A 16,125-nucleotide genomic window follows, 5' to 3' on the forward strand; every position below is an offset into this window, starting at 1 on the left:
ATGACAGAAGTGGTCGGCTGCTGAGGGACCAATATGTGTTGAATTAATTTTAGTTAGTATGTGTGCTTTCAATTTTGGTTAAATATGTCCTGCGGTGGCAGAGGAATTGGTTTTTTTTGGGTTCGTTTTTTGACGAATTTGGCTCTTATGATGTTTGTGCGGTATAACTGGTGTGTAATACAAGGCTGCAGGGAGGCTACTGCATCCTTATTCGTCCTGTTCAGTTGATGTGTATGGATTTGTCCTGCCATTTATTTAGTGTGTGCAGAGACACTGCAGGGTGGTGTTATATACAGACCTTTGAATGTGTATGTATCATTTTGTATAATATGCTTGGATTCTGTGCTTTTCCATCTTGTAGAGTCACTGTGACTTCAGTTTGAAAGGAGCTGATGGTTTACCTGCTTGTTTTGTCCTTATTCAATAAGGAACATAATGTTACACATTGTGTTTTTATATTCATATGGAATGTGTATTTGTTTATATGACAGAGTACTAGGGCCACACTGAAGAAAAAGGGATAAAGTCATAAATTTATGAGGCTGGTTCTTTCTGCGAGAAAAGCTACATATTGTTTGTCTTTGAATATCTTATGACAATGTGATACTTAATATTCTGGCACATCAGCATGTCTTTGTTTATGAAACCATACTTGAAGTACAATTTTCACGAAATGCCCCACATTCTGTCATTTTAGACAACTGTCCTCCTTTTAAACAAACTGGTGTACAATATTATGACTTGTGTTTTTTTCCCTCTGTGGCCCTAATATTCTATCATTTTATATATAGCCTTATAGTCTATGGGAAACTGTAAATTATCTAATGATAAGCATACATCATCTAAAAATCATTTTTTATCCAAAATCATTGAAATTAATGATCACAAACGTTTAAATAATAACAGTGGGTCTAGTTATATGTGATAACAATGTATAGTGAGCAGTGAAATAACTATTGGTTTCCATTTGTGGTGACTGCTGACTGACATTAGGGATGAGATTAAATAGATCCTGGAATTTAGCCTGGTCTGGAGCAGGCTAGCTCCACAGAATAAATCTCCATGGTAATTTATACCATAACATATCCTCCTGCCCCCTATCCATCTTTAGTGCAACCGGATTACGGATCAATTGAGCCAGGATCACCAAGATATCCTGGCTTAATCCCTTATCCTAGTTTTGTGCAACAGGCCCCAGCTCTTGAACGAAAGTCGAGAGCGTAACACAGCGCGTAGCAGTATTGAGTCGAGATCATTTTCCGCTATTTTATCAAAATAATTATGGCGAGTAAATCTGGAAAATCAAAGGCAACGTCCAGGTATACAGATCTACATGATATTATTGACAAAATTGATAGAGAAAGTGACAGTGTTACTTGAAGATGAGTCAGATGGTGAGACAGTTTGGACTCCCAATTTGAAGAAATGTTTTTGCATGGAGAGGATGCAATTCTGGATTGGTAAGTACCTCTCATGCCGTTGTTTGAAATTAATAATATCAAATATTATTCATTTCAGTTGTTTTGGAGATTTTTATTTTATTTGACATATATATAATCAGTAATGAAATGTGTGAAGTACACATGGCTCTACATTGTGGGTGTGTGTATGTATATATTAGATATGTTTTACATGTATTTTATCTAAACATGGAATGGAACAACACCTCACCATAGTGATTGAGGTTCCCTACTCTATATATACTCTGTGTCTGTCTTTATTTCACAGTCCCTCCGATTCTGATTGGGATCCCCCACTGCCAAGGTGCCCATCCCCCACAGGAGCTGGTTCATCTAGCCGGACCCCTGCTGTCTCCGGCTCCACACCTACCCCCGCACGGCCAGGTGTGAAGTCTGTGACAAAGAAGCGGTGGTGGGGAAGAGATACACCTGCAATCAGAGAGGAGGAGGGTCGTTGGCACTCTGTGCTGGAGGAGGATGTGGCGCCACCACCTCCAATATTCAGACCAAAAAGGCCATCAGGACCTCAGCTGGACATGACCTCCAGGTACAGCCCCATGCAACTTTTTCAGCTGTTTTTCACCTCATCTGTTGTTGATTCCCTTGTGTTGAACACTAATAAGTATGATGCTAAGAAGCAGGCAGGCAAGAAAGAGGGATGGTTTCCCATTTCCATGTCAGATCTTTTTTGTTACCTGTCAATGATCATTTACATGGGTCTTGTGGAGCTGAAAACCCTGAAAGACTACTGGAAAACTGCTCCCCTCTATCAACTGCCTTTCCCCTCCACTGTCATGTCATGCAAAAGGTTTCTGACAATCTCACGGGCGCTTCATATCAGTGACCCAGAAGTTGATGAGGACAATGGGAAGAAGAGGCACAGCAAGGTTTGATAGGCTCTGATAAATAAAACCTCTCTACCCCAGCATCGTTGAGGCCTGCAAGACCTATTTTCAGCCTGCCCAGAACCTTTCCATCGATGAGATGATGGTAGCCTCAAAGGCCAGAATTGGCCTAAAACAATACATGCGTAACAAACCAACTAAATGGGATTACAAACTGTTTGTTTTGGCTGATTCTGTGTGTGCATACACGTGCAATTTTTTTTGTTTATGGAGGGGAAGAGCAGTTTTGCGACCGGTAAGGGACTCAGTTATGATTCCGTTATGGAGTTATTCGATTTTCAACTGCTGGGGAAGGGCTACAAACTTTTTGTGTACAACTTCTACACAAGCCCTACCCTGTTCACAGACCTGAGGAAGCGGGATGTGTGGGCTTGTGGCACCATTCGGACCAACAGAGTGGGCTTTCCGAAAACCAAGGTGAATGACATGCCTAAGCGGGCTGAGCGGGGTACCATGAGATGGATCCGTGAAGATGGCCTGCTCTTTGTAACGTGGATGGATACCAGAGAGGTGGTCATGTGCTCCAGTATCCACAAGTCCTTCAGTGGAGATCACGTCGTCAGGCGTGTGAAGGTCGCTACTGGGGCATGGACCACCAAAAATGTCCCCATTCCTGCAGCTATCAAGGACTACAACAAGGGCATGGGAGGTGTGGACCTGTCAGATGCGCTGATAGGTTACTATAATGTTCTCCACAAGACCATGAAATGGTACAAGACATTTTTCAATCATTTCATTGACATTGCTGTGGTGAATTCCTTCATCCTCCAGAAGGAAATGGCCAAGAGCTGTGGACAGCCCCCCATCTCACAGCTAGCCTTCAGAGAGCTGCTCATCCAGGAGCTTGCTAGCTACAGCAAGTCCACGTCCACGTCCAAGTCCATCACCTTCTGTCCCCTCTACCTCTGTCCCTTCTGCTCCTTCAACCAGTGGTGTTCACCTGCCCAGATTCATCTCTGCAGGCATGAATGTGCCTCAGGGCAAAAAGGGCACAGTAGGGAGGCGTCGTTGTGCCCTTTGTCATAGGAAATGCCCCATCACCTTACAGCAGAAAGAGACTGCTATGGGCCATGGCACCAGCAGCACAATATTGTGTAGAGGACTGAGGGTCCTTCTTCGCAATATTGTACATTATACATTGAATGTGTGTAAATAGTTACCCTTGTTATTTTTTATTTTTTCACATTTTCATATATATTTTTTTTGGGGGGGGTGTGTTAGAATATACTTTTAGTATTTTGCATAGTTATTTACATCAAAATGTATCACTGTACCAATTCGGCCACTTGGGTACATTTGGGCAACTTGTGTGGGACACCTGGGTGACTACATGCTCAATGTCATGTAGCTCACTCATTCCTGAAGATATCTTTCTGAAACTTTTTTCAAATACTGTTGCCCTCTTATGTTCTGCATCAAAATTATCCCCAGCATCATATCTGAATGTTTGGCGGTTCTTGTTCAGTTGAAAGATGATGCAACAACAATAAAAAACAGAAAACGTATGTTTATTTTCTTCTACCAGATCTATGGTGTTATATTCTCCTACATTCAATTCACATTTCCACAAACTTCAGAGTGTTTCCTTTCAAATGACGCTAGTGAGACATATCCCTGCCGGCCAAACCCTCCCTAATCCGGACGACGCTAGGCCAATTGTGCGGCGCCCCATGTGCCTCCCGGTCGCGGCCGGCTGCGACAGAGCCTGGGCTCGAACCCAAAGTCTCTGGTGGCACAGCTAGCACTGCGATGCAGTGCCTTAGACCACTGCGCCACCCAGGAGGCCACAGACATATTTGATATTGGCAGAAAGCTTGAATTAATTGTTAATCTAACAGCACTGTCCAATTTACAGTAGCTATTACAGTGAAATAATACCATGCTATTGTTTGAGGAGAGTGCACAGTTATGAACTTGAAACGTTTTTAATAAACCAACTATGCACATTTGGGCAGTCTTGATACAAAATTTTGAAGAGAAATGCAATGGTTCATTGGATCAGTCTAAAACGTTGCACATACACTGCTGCCATCTAGTTGCCAAAATCTAAATTGTGCCTGGGCTGGAATAACACATTATGGCATTTATCTTGCATTTCAAAGATGATAGTACAAAACAAATATCTTAGTATTTTTCTTAGTATTATCTTTTACCAGATCTAATGTGTTATATTCTCCTACATTCATTTCACATTTCCTCATAATTCAAAGTGTTTCCTTTCAAATGGTATCAAGAATATGCATATCCTTGCTTCAGGCAGTTAGATTTGGGTATGTCATTTTAGGCAAAAATTTTCAAATTTAAAAACTATGTCAAAGAAATGGTACACCACACAACAAGCGGCAGATGCAATTTTCGAGTGTCTGGCCCAAATAGTTTCCTTAAAGACGATGAAAAGAATTACCAATATGTCCTTGATCCGATTGAGGAGTAAGTATATTTAAGTTGTGACATTGTTAGGAAATATTTAGGCCTACTGTGTAGATAAGGCACATTTGGTTTATTTGAAAATAATTACTTTTTGCAGAATTGATAAATGTATTGTCAAAGGCACGTAGGCAATATTATTTACTGTGTCGATAGGGGAGTAGGCTAGTGTACAATAATAACGTCATTTAATGTTCTAGTATTTATTTCATGGATAAATTCTATTGTAAATGAAAATATACAAACGGGGTGCTATAGCATCTGTAGTCTACATATTTTACATTCTAATACACTACCCCTACATGCCATTGTGTGCTGGAGCTATTGGATTTATGTAGGCCTACTGTCAGTAGGCCTACACATTCACACCTGAGTTGAATGGGGGATGCCTAACTACTTTTCCCTGAAGGAGGGAAACAAGGTACAACATACAACTTCGATTGAAGGCCTAAAATCATGCCTTACAAGACCAATGAAATCATAATGGTATCCTATTACAGTGTGGATATAGGAGTAGCCTATTTTACAATAATGTAACCGTATGTGGAAGTATTATTTATCTAATTGATCAATTAAATTGTAAATGTTGATGGGTACACTACTTTGTTCAATGATTACGGTATTGTACAAGGTAGATACAGGAGTAGCCTATAGTCTACAAAAATAACATAATTGAATGTGCTATATTATAATTTTTTTGATTAAAGAACAAAATTGTAAATGGCGATGGGAAGTATATTTCATTTTATGAAAACGGAATGTTTTGCTATATCTGGGAGCATGTTAATGAAGCTTTTCAGCTGTTGAACTATGGCAATGTCAAACAAATGTCTAAATCTGTCTTTCTTTTAGTCAAGAAGATGTGATGAGCAGAGCAACCAATCAGCTTCACTGCAGCTGTTCAACCCACCACCCCCACCACTCTCCCTCCACAAGCAACCACATCCTCTTCTCCTGTTCAACTAACTTGCCGCTGCACAGAAAAGGACTGCACATACCCCTCTCAGTGCAAAATGATCCATCCAAAGCCTCAGCCGGACGCCGAAAATGTGAGAAATATGAACAAAATGCTACAGTAGTGTGTGTGTGTGTGGGAGTTCCAAGAAAAGACATGAGTGTGATGTGCCCCTCTGTGTCAATGTTGAAATGCCATAAATGAAAGATGGCAAAGCAGATAGTGAAGTGATAGTGTGTTTGTATGAAAATAAAGACTCATTGGGATCTAAAATGAGTGTGGGGTGCCCTCTTGTGTCTCCTTTTTGTCCCTTTGAAGGCGCTACAGTCACCCCTGGTGGAGGTTCTTGGAACACTGCTATTTAAGTCTGAGCAGAGGTTGATGAAAACCTTCAAAGTTGGTAGTGCTATATTGCGTGTTATCTTGAACACCAGGCAGATGTTTGAGTACAGAATGAAAATGGTGTAAACTAAACAGGTTAAACTTGTTGAGTACACTCTTAGAAAAAGGGGTTCCAACAAGGTTCTTTGGCTGTCACCAAAGGAGATCCCTTTTTGGTTATTAGGTATAACTTTTTTTGGTTACAGAAAGTACTCTTTTGGGTTCCATGTAGAACCCTCTGTGGAATGGAACCCAAAATGGTTCTACCTAGGCACCGAAGGGGTTCTACCTGGAACCAAAAAGGGTTCTTCAAAGGGTTCTATAGGGACAGCGGAAGAATCCTTTTAGGTTCTAGATAGCACCTTTTATTAAGAATGTAGGCCTATATTGCAGTGGTGGTTCCGGTGTTTTCTTTAAAAAAAAATATATATATTAATTGGTGGTGGTGAGTTAAGATAATCAGAAATACTGTGAAACCTCCCCACTTTTAGCACACAGGCAAAGTAGCCTACTTCTATGTGTGCTGAGGCATGTGTGATCACTTAACATTGACAGGACTGACAAAAAAAACATGCTCACATGCAAACAAAAGACAAAGAAATGACAAAACAATGAAGTAATTGACAAAAACGTAAATGTTATGAAATAAAGCAAAACTCGTGGATCAAGTGTATCAGTTTGAATTGCATTAAGAGAAATTACTGTAAAATAACATTGTAGATTATAAAAGATGGAAATTAACGGTGAACATTTACTGGTGGTGATGTACACTACATGGCCAAAAGTATGTGGATACTTCTTCGTCGAACAAATCATTCCAAAATCATGGGCATTAATATGGAGTTGGTCCTCCCTTTGTTTAGTTTACACCATTTTCATTCTGTACTCAAACATCTGCCTGGTGTTCTCCCTTTGGGAAGCCTCCACTCTTCTGGGAAGGCTTTCCTCTAGATCAGGGGTGGGCAACTCCAGTCCTTGAGAGCCTGATTGGTGTCACACTTTTTCTCCATCCCTAGCAAGCACAGCTGATTAATCAAATTGCATTCTAAACTGAAGATCATGATTAGGTGTTTATTGGAGTCTGTGACACCAATCAGGCCCTCACGGACTGGAATTGCCCACCCCTGCTCTAGATGTTGGAACATTTCTGCAGGGACTTGCTTCCACTCAGTCACAAGTGTATTATTGAGGTCGGGCACTGATGTTGAGTGATTAGGCCTGGCTCGCAGTTGGCGATCCAATTTATCCCAAAGGTGTTCGATGGGGTTGAGGTCAGGCCTCTGTGCAGGCCAGTCAAATTATTCCACACCGATCTCAACAAACCATTTCCGTATGGACCTCACTTTGTGCACGTTGGCACTTTGATGCTGAAACAGGAAAGGGTCTTCCCCAAACTGTTGCCACAAAGTTGGAAGCACGGAATTGTCTAGAATGTAATTGTATGCTGTAGCATTAAGATTTCCCTTCACTGGAACTCAGGGGCCACCCCGAACTATGAAAAACAGCCCCAGACCATTATTCCACGTCCACCAAACTTTACAGTTGGCACTATGCATTCGGGCAGGTAGCGTTCTCCTGGCATCCGCCAAACTCAGATTAATCCGTCGGACTGCCAGATGGTGAAGTGTGATTCATCACTCCAGAGAACGCATCCATAGTCCAATGGTGGCGAGCTTTACACCACTCCGGCCGACACTTGGCATTGCTCATCTTAGGCTTGTGTGTGGCTGCTCGGCCATGTAAACCCATTTCATTAAGCTCCTGACAAACAGTTATCGTGCTGACGTTGCTTCCAGAGGCAGTTTGAAACTCGATAGTGAGTGTTACAACTGAGGACAGACAATTTTTTGCGTTACGCTCTTCAGCACTCAGCGGTCCTGTTCTGTGAGATTGTGTGGCCTACCACTTCACAGCTGAGCCGTTGTTGCTCCTAGATGTTTCCACTTCACAATAACAGCACTTACAGTTGACCGGGGCAGCTCTAGCAGGGCAGAAATTTTATGAACTGACTTGCTGGAAAGATGGCATACTATAACGGTGCCACATTGAAAGTCACTGAGTTCTTCAGTACAGGGCATTCTACTGCCAATGTTTGTCTATGGAGATTCAATCAATCAATCACATTTATTGATAAAGTCCTTTTTACATCAGTCGATGTCACAAAGTGCTATACAGAAACCCAGCCTAAAACCCCAAACAGCAAGCAATGCAGATGTAGAAGCACGGCGGCTAGGAAAAACTCCCTAGAAAAGCAGGAACCTAGGAAGAAACCTAGAGGGACCCGGCTCTGATGGGTGGCCAGTCCTCTTCTGGCTGTGCCAGGTGGAGATTATAACAGTACATGGCCAAGATGTTCAAACATTCATTGATGACCAGCATTGTCAAATAATAATAATCACAGTGGTTGTAGTGCAACAGGTCAGCACCTCAGGAGCAAATGTCAGTTGGCTTTTCATAGCAGAGCATTCAGAGTTAGAGACAGCAGGTGCGGTAGAGAGAGAGAGTTGAAAACCGCAGGTCCGGGACAAAGTAGCACGTCCGGTGAACAGGTCAGGGTTCCATAGCTGCAGGCAGAACAGTTGAAACTGGAGCAGCAGCACGACCAGGTGGACTGGAGACAGCAAGAAGTCATCAGGACAGGTAGACCTGAGGCATGGTCCCATGGCTCAGGTCCTCTGGGAGGAGAGGGAGAGAGAGAGAATTAGAGGGAGAGAGAGAGAGATTTAGAGGGAGCATACTTAAATTCACACAGGACACCAGATAAGACAGGATAAATGCTCCAGATATAATAGACCCTAGCCCCCCAACACAAACTATTGCAGCATAAATACTGGAGGCTGAGACAGGAGGGGTCGGGAGACACTATGGCCCAGTCCGATTATACCCGCGGACAGGGCCAACCAGGCAGGATATAAGCCCACCCACTTTGCCAAAGCACAGCCCCCACACCACTAGAGGGATATCTTCAACCAACTTACTACCCTGAGACAAGGCCGAGTATAGCCCACAAAGATCTCCCCCACGACACAAACCCGATGGGGGCGCCAACCCGGACAGGAAGATCACGTCAGTGACTCAACCCACTCAAGTGACGCACCCCTCCTACTGTAATAGGGTTAGAGGCAGAGAATCCCAGTGGAGAGAGGGTAACCGGCCAGGCAGAGACAGCAAGGGCGGTTCGTCGCTCCAGTGCCTTTCCGTTCACCTTCACACCCCTGGGCCAGACTACACTCAATCATAGGACCTACTGAAGAGATAAGTCTTCAATAAAGACTTGAAGGTTGAGACCGATTCTGCGTCTCTCACATGGATAGGCAGACCATTCAATAAAAATGGAGCTCTATAGGAGAAAGCCCTGCCTCCAGCTGTTTGCTTAGAAATTCTGGGGCCAATAAGGAGGCCTGCATCTTGTGACGGTAGCGAAAGTGTAGGTACATACGGCAGGACCAAATCAGAGAGATAGGTAGGAGCAAGCCCATGTAATGCTTTGTAGGTTAGCAATAAAAACTTGAAATCAGCCCTAGCCTTAACAGAAAGCCAGTCTAGAGAGGCTAGCACTGGAGTAATATGATCACATTTTTGGGTTCTAGTCAAGATTCTAGCAGCCGTGTTTAGAACTAACTGAAGTTTATTTAGTGCTTTATCCGAGTAGCCGGAAAGTAGAGTATTGCAGTAGTCTAATCTAGAAGTGACAATAGCATGGATTAACTTTTCTGCATAATTTTTGGACAGAAAGTTTCTGATTTTTGCAACGTTACGTAGATGGAAAAAAATCTGTCCTTGAAATAGTCTTAATATGTTCGTCAAAAGAGAGATCAGGGTTCAGAGTAATGCAGAGGTCCTTCACAGTTTTATTAGAGACGACTGTACAACCATCAAGATTAATTGTCAGATCCAACAGAAGATCTCTTTGTTTCTTGGTACTTAGAACTAGCATCTCTGTTTTGACCGAGTGTAAAAGTAAAACATTTGCCGCCATCCACTTCCTTATGTCTGAAACACAGGCTTCCAGGGAGGGCAATTTTGGCGCATCACCATGTTTCATCGAAATGTACAGCTGTTTATCCTCCGCAGAGCAGTGAAAGTTAACATTATGTTTCCGAATGACATCACCAAGAGGTAAAACATATACAATAGTGGTCCTAAAATGGAACATTGAGGAACACCGAAATTTACAGTTGATTTGTCAGAGGACAAAACATCCACAGAGACAAACTGATGTCTTTCCCGACAGATAAGATCTAAACCAGGCCAGAACTTGTCCGTGTTGACCAATTTGGGTTTCCAATCTCTCCAAAAGAATGTGGTGATAGATCATGCCAAAAGCAGCACTAAGGTCTAGGAGCACGAGGACAGATGCAGAGCCTCGGTCTGACGCCATTAAAAGGTAATGTACCACCTTCACGAGTACAGTCTCAGCGCTATGATAGGGTCTAAAACCAGACTGAAGTGTTTCGTATGCATTGTTTGTCTACAGGAAGGCAGTGAGTCAGCTTTTTCTAAAATGTTTGAGAGGAATGGGAGATTCTATATAGGCCGATAGTTTTTAACATTTTCTGGGTCGTTTGGCTTTTTCAAGAGAGGCTTTATTACTGCCACTTTTAGTGAGTTTAGTACTCATCCGGTGGATAGGGAGCCGTTTGTTATGTTCTATATTGGAGGGCCAAGCACAGGAAGCAGGTCTTTCAGTAGTTGAGTTGGAATAGAGTCCAGTATGCAGCTTGAAGGTTTAGAGGCCATGACTATTTTCATCAATGTGTCAAGAGCTATAGTATTAAACTTGAGATTGCATGGCTGCGTGCTCGACACCTATCAGCAATGGGTGTGGCTGAAATAGCCGAATACTTTTGGCCATCTAGTGTACATAAAGGGGAATTTATCAACATTAACAAACAAAGGGTAGCCTAAAGAAGTCACACAATGACAAACAATTCATATAATGACAATAAATGCATACGATTTGTCGGGAGACAGAAACATACCTTTAATGCAGCTTCGCCACACACCCATTCCCTCCTTGTCTAGACATCTTTATTACACTCAATACACATAGCCTAATCTTTACATAGAATAGGCCCAGTGGCAACCGGTTTTAAGCTTCACCAGTTTAGCCTAAAAAAATATATAATTGAAAATATTTATATATTTTTTTGTGTGCCTGTTTTGCATGTTATTTCGGCATTAATACGTGTCACAGATCAGTTTGCAAACAATGTAAAAAAATATATAATAATCTTTGAGTTAATAAAGCCGCATACAAAAACATGGTCTCTTGATTTCTTGAGTAAGGCAGCTCCTTTCCTTGCGGAAACTATGGAGCATAGGGGTTAGTAATGTTCTCTAGTTGCGCCGTGATTGGCTCAGTGTTCTGTCACTTAAGGGGACACTACGTCACTGCAAAATCTACAGGGAGAGCAAAAAAAATTCAAGATCCTTGGGTGCTGCCATAGAGTTACATTGGAAGTGCCCATCCAAGAAGGCTCCAGGTCATTGTCCACAGATAAAAAGTCGAATCACATTATATGTACAGTAGCTTTGCTTTGACTGATCATGTCAACATCAAACTTTCAAAATCTTAGCTAGCAAGCTAGCAGTCATCATCATGAATCAAGTCGACAATCTACTGGCAAACCCTTTTCAATTCTTGTGATATGAAGTGAAATTATGAAGAGAAATTATAGATAAAACGTATCGGTGCTCCTCAGCCATTGGACATAAACATTACACAACAAGTTGGAAATCGCAAATTTAACAATGAGTGGTTTGGAAGGAATCAATGGCTAACTGCAAGCATTGCAAAGCAATCACTAGCCTGCTATCCAGTGGAGTGGATGTGTAGTCCAAGTATGGGTTCAAGGGTCTCTTTTCCAAGCTTAAAAGGATAAACATTCAACATTGGCCATTCTGTCAATCCAACAGAACTTCGGCCGCATTCAAAATAACTGGAAACGGGGAAATCTCAGAATTCAGTGAGTTCAAGACAACTGGAAGCTCGGGGAAAATACGTTTTGAACGGTCATCCAACTCGGAATTTCCTAGTCGGGAACTCCAGCCTCTTTCTTGAGCTCCAACCTGAAGATCACTAACGTCATGATTCGACCTTGTTTTCTTCAAAGTTCCCAGTTGTCCTGAAAGCACCATAAATCCAGAGAATGACAGACTTTGATGATAACATTTTCCCAGGAAGAACAGCAGCACCACCTTCCTGTTCAAGTGAGCACAGCACAACAAGGTGTAACAGTGGTAAGGTGTTGGGACTGCTGCTGGGACTCTGCTGTTGGGACAGCTTTATGTAGGCTCAGTTTGTGGGCACCGTTTGTCACCGTTATAGTCCAATTAATGTTTAGTGTTGTGGCTTTGCTGGCATGCATCTAAAACATATATGTTTGTTTTTTGGACCCACCAACATTTACATGCTAAAATCGCCACTGAATAGGCCTAGGCGTAACCCTAAAAACGTGTTCAGATGTAAAGCAGTAGTGTAGATTGGTGGAAGTCCCCATCGACTGAGGATGTAGTTTGATGGTAATTATCCAACCATTATGTAAAAATGATGTTGAATATAATAATAAACTACATTTATAAATCTGACTATTATGTGAATAAATGCTCTCCAACACACCTCTCTAGAGGATCTAAAAACATAGTGAATCATTGCATCACTGACTCAGTATGACTATAATGAACTTGTCTAATTTGCACTGTTATGCAATTATTAACAGATTAGATAGAAATAACTGTGTTATAGCATTCATTTATTGAGGCAAGCAGATCAGAGATGGCACCCAAAAATGTTATGTGTATAGGGTAAATAACTACCAATAGACCTACTCAATTATAAGCGTATTTAATCAATCAAATAATGACTCTGTAAAATGAGGAATGCAGTTACTCAATTCAACTAATATGATATTTTAGTCATAAAATAATTGACACGATTACAGTGTACAGGAAATAAATGATACATTAGAGAATAACACAGAGTAAATGACTATCACCAATAGGTTAATACTTAACCTGGTTACACCGTGTCTTCAGTTCAATATAATCTCTAAGACAAAATACTATGCGTGTCTGATACATTTACACTTTAGCAGACTCTCTTATACAGAGCGACTTAGCCTACAGTAGTGAGTGCATACATTTTCGTACTGATCCCCTGTGGGAATCGAACACACAACTCTAGCACCGTGCTTTACCAACTGAGCCACACGGAACACAGGAGCTTGGTAGCAAGTTCTCAAATTATGAACAAATTCACTGTCTTTTCGAGCAGAAACTACTATTTAAAACAAAAGACAGGAAAACATACCCAGATTCTAATATAATCAACTAAATGTAAATGACAGGAGCAGACACTTGTCTGGGAGCGGACACTCCCTCTGAACAATCCATCATCCGATGAACTGAATAATAGTTTCCCTGTAACAAATCCATAGCACTTACAGTACAATAACATATCAAAATTCATAGCTCCTTATCAACTCTTGAAACAATCCAAAACATGACCATTTAATTCACACAGTAACATGAACTTTGTTGATTCATCGGTCTTCACACCTCTCCTCAGTGACCCCAGGACTTCCATGGGAACGTCTCTTCCTAGAGATTGCCACAGATAAGGTATGTTTTAACCTTGTGATAGCCCACAGATGGTCTGCCATCCAAACAATGTCATACATCGTGATTGAGTCATTATGCTGGGCCTCGCACCCCAGCCAGTCATTAGTAGTGAGTATATCACCTTCTCTTATTTTTCCACTACAATAGTCATTTATGGAAACAAATGAAAAATCAACGGCCCGATGCGGCGCATCGAAACAATTTTTTTTTTTTACTGTCAAACCTTATTAATATGACTAAATGTAGCCTAATTGGGAACACATATGGTGCGGGGAGAAGTCAAAGATTCCTAGTCAGGCTATTCTTTGTCAAATCCAGATTAGATATAGGCCTTCATGTGTATCAAATCTGTAGGCGATAGTGGGCTAGTGTTCAGGCCTTGTCATGATCGGTGATTGAAATTAGACTGGTATGTTTTCGGTTCCGTTTGAGATCATGTGTAAGAACGCAACTGCACTGAAATGAATAGCCTGATTCAATGTGATTCTCCTGAGAGAAAAAAAAGTGTTTATCTGTTAAGCTGTTTGGTCTATGAATAGACCCATACCCTTCTATACCCATGATATCTTATTAGTATTTTACTGTAGGCATAACCAACCACTAATATTCTAACTTGCGGAGCATTTAAAACAACCATATTTTCCATGGGATAACGACACATGCTTCACATCATAAGCCTATAGGCCTACCAAGAATCCATGTTGAGGCTGAGCAAGACCTTCGATGGGCTAGTAGACTATGCAGAAATAATCGTGGAGTTAATCATTGTTATAGCCTAGATCGCTTTATATAATCTGGACCAATTCAAGCCCAGTTTGTAACCAACCATAAGACTTCTCCACAGAAATGGATAGCCTAAAGGCATTGATGGCCTAACCCATGTGGGGTCGCCTGATATGAAAATCGGGTCATGGGAGAATTTCCAAAATCGTGAAGAAAAAAACAACAATATATAAACATATATACACTACCGTTCAAAAGTTTTGGGTCACTTAGAAAGAAATACAGTGTAGACATTGTTGATGTTGTAAATGACTATTGTAGCTGGAAACGGCAGATTTTTTATGTAATATCTATATTAGGTGTACAGAGGCCCATTATCAGCAACCATCACTCCTGTATTCCAATGGCACGTTGTGTTAGCTAATCCAAGTTTATAATTTTAAAAGGCTAATTGATCATTAGAAAACCCTTTTGCAATGATGTCCTCATTAAAGGAGCAATAATAGCATTATGACCGGTTGCATCACCACCTGGTATGGCAACTGCTCGGCATCTGACCGTAAGGCGCTATTGAGGGTACGGGCCAGTACATCACTGGGGCCAAGTGTCCTGCAATCCAGGACCTATATAATAGGTGGTGTCAGAGGAAAGGCCATAAAATTGTCAGAGACTCCAGTCACCCAAGTCATAGACTTTTCTCTGCTTCCACACGGCAAGCGGTACCGGTGCACCAAGTCTAGGTCCAAAAAGCTCCTTAACAGCTTCTACCCCCAAGCCATAAGACTGCTGAACAATTCATCAAATGGCCAACGGACTATTACATTGACCCCCCATTTGTTTTGTACACTGCTGCTACTCGCTGTTATTATCTATGCATAGTCACTTCACCCCTACCTACATGTACAAATTACCTGTATCCCTGCACACTGACTCGGTACTGATACCACTGTATACAGCCTCGTTATTGTTATGTTTTAATTATTTTTTACTTTAGTTTTTTTGGTCAATATTTTCTTAGCTCTTAAACTGCACTGTTGGTTAAGGGTTCCTAAGTAAGCATTTCACGGTAAGGTCTACACTTGTTGTATTCGGTGCATGTGACAAATAAAGTTTGATTTGACTACATGGAATTCTACTCCACATTAAGTAACTCATGCAAGCAGTAAAATCTGTTAAAAAAATTACAAAAATATACCTTATGGAACAGCAGGGACTGTGAAGAGACACACACAAGCACACGCACATGTAACAGTATAGCTTCCGTCCCTCTCCTCGCCCCTACCTGGGCTCGAACCAGGGACCCTCTGCACACATAGCCACCCTCGAAGCATCGTTACCCATCGCGCCACAAAAGCCGCAGCCCTTGCAGGGCAAGGGGAACAACGACTTCAAGGTCTCAGAGTGAGTGGCGTCACCGATTGAAACGCTATTAGCGCGCACCACCGCTAACTAGCTAGCCATTTCACATCGGTTACACACACAAACACACACACACACACACACACACGAGATAACATACACATATATTTTTTTTGTAGGTATGTGGTAATCGAGTAGTTGCCTGAAAGCACACACTTAAAGGACAATATAAAAAAAATGTGCTAAACAGCGCCACACTGAATGTTCTATTCTCAGCCAGGCCCATCTTTTC

This window comes from Salvelinus sp. IW2-2015, linkage group LG30, assembly GCF_002910315.2.
Source record: "Salvelinus sp. IW2-2015 linkage group LG30, ASM291031v2, whole genome shotgun sequence".
NCBI classification, from domain to species: domain Eukaryota; kingdom Metazoa; phylum Chordata; class Actinopteri; order Salmoniformes; family Salmonidae; genus Salvelinus; species Salvelinus sp. IW2-2015.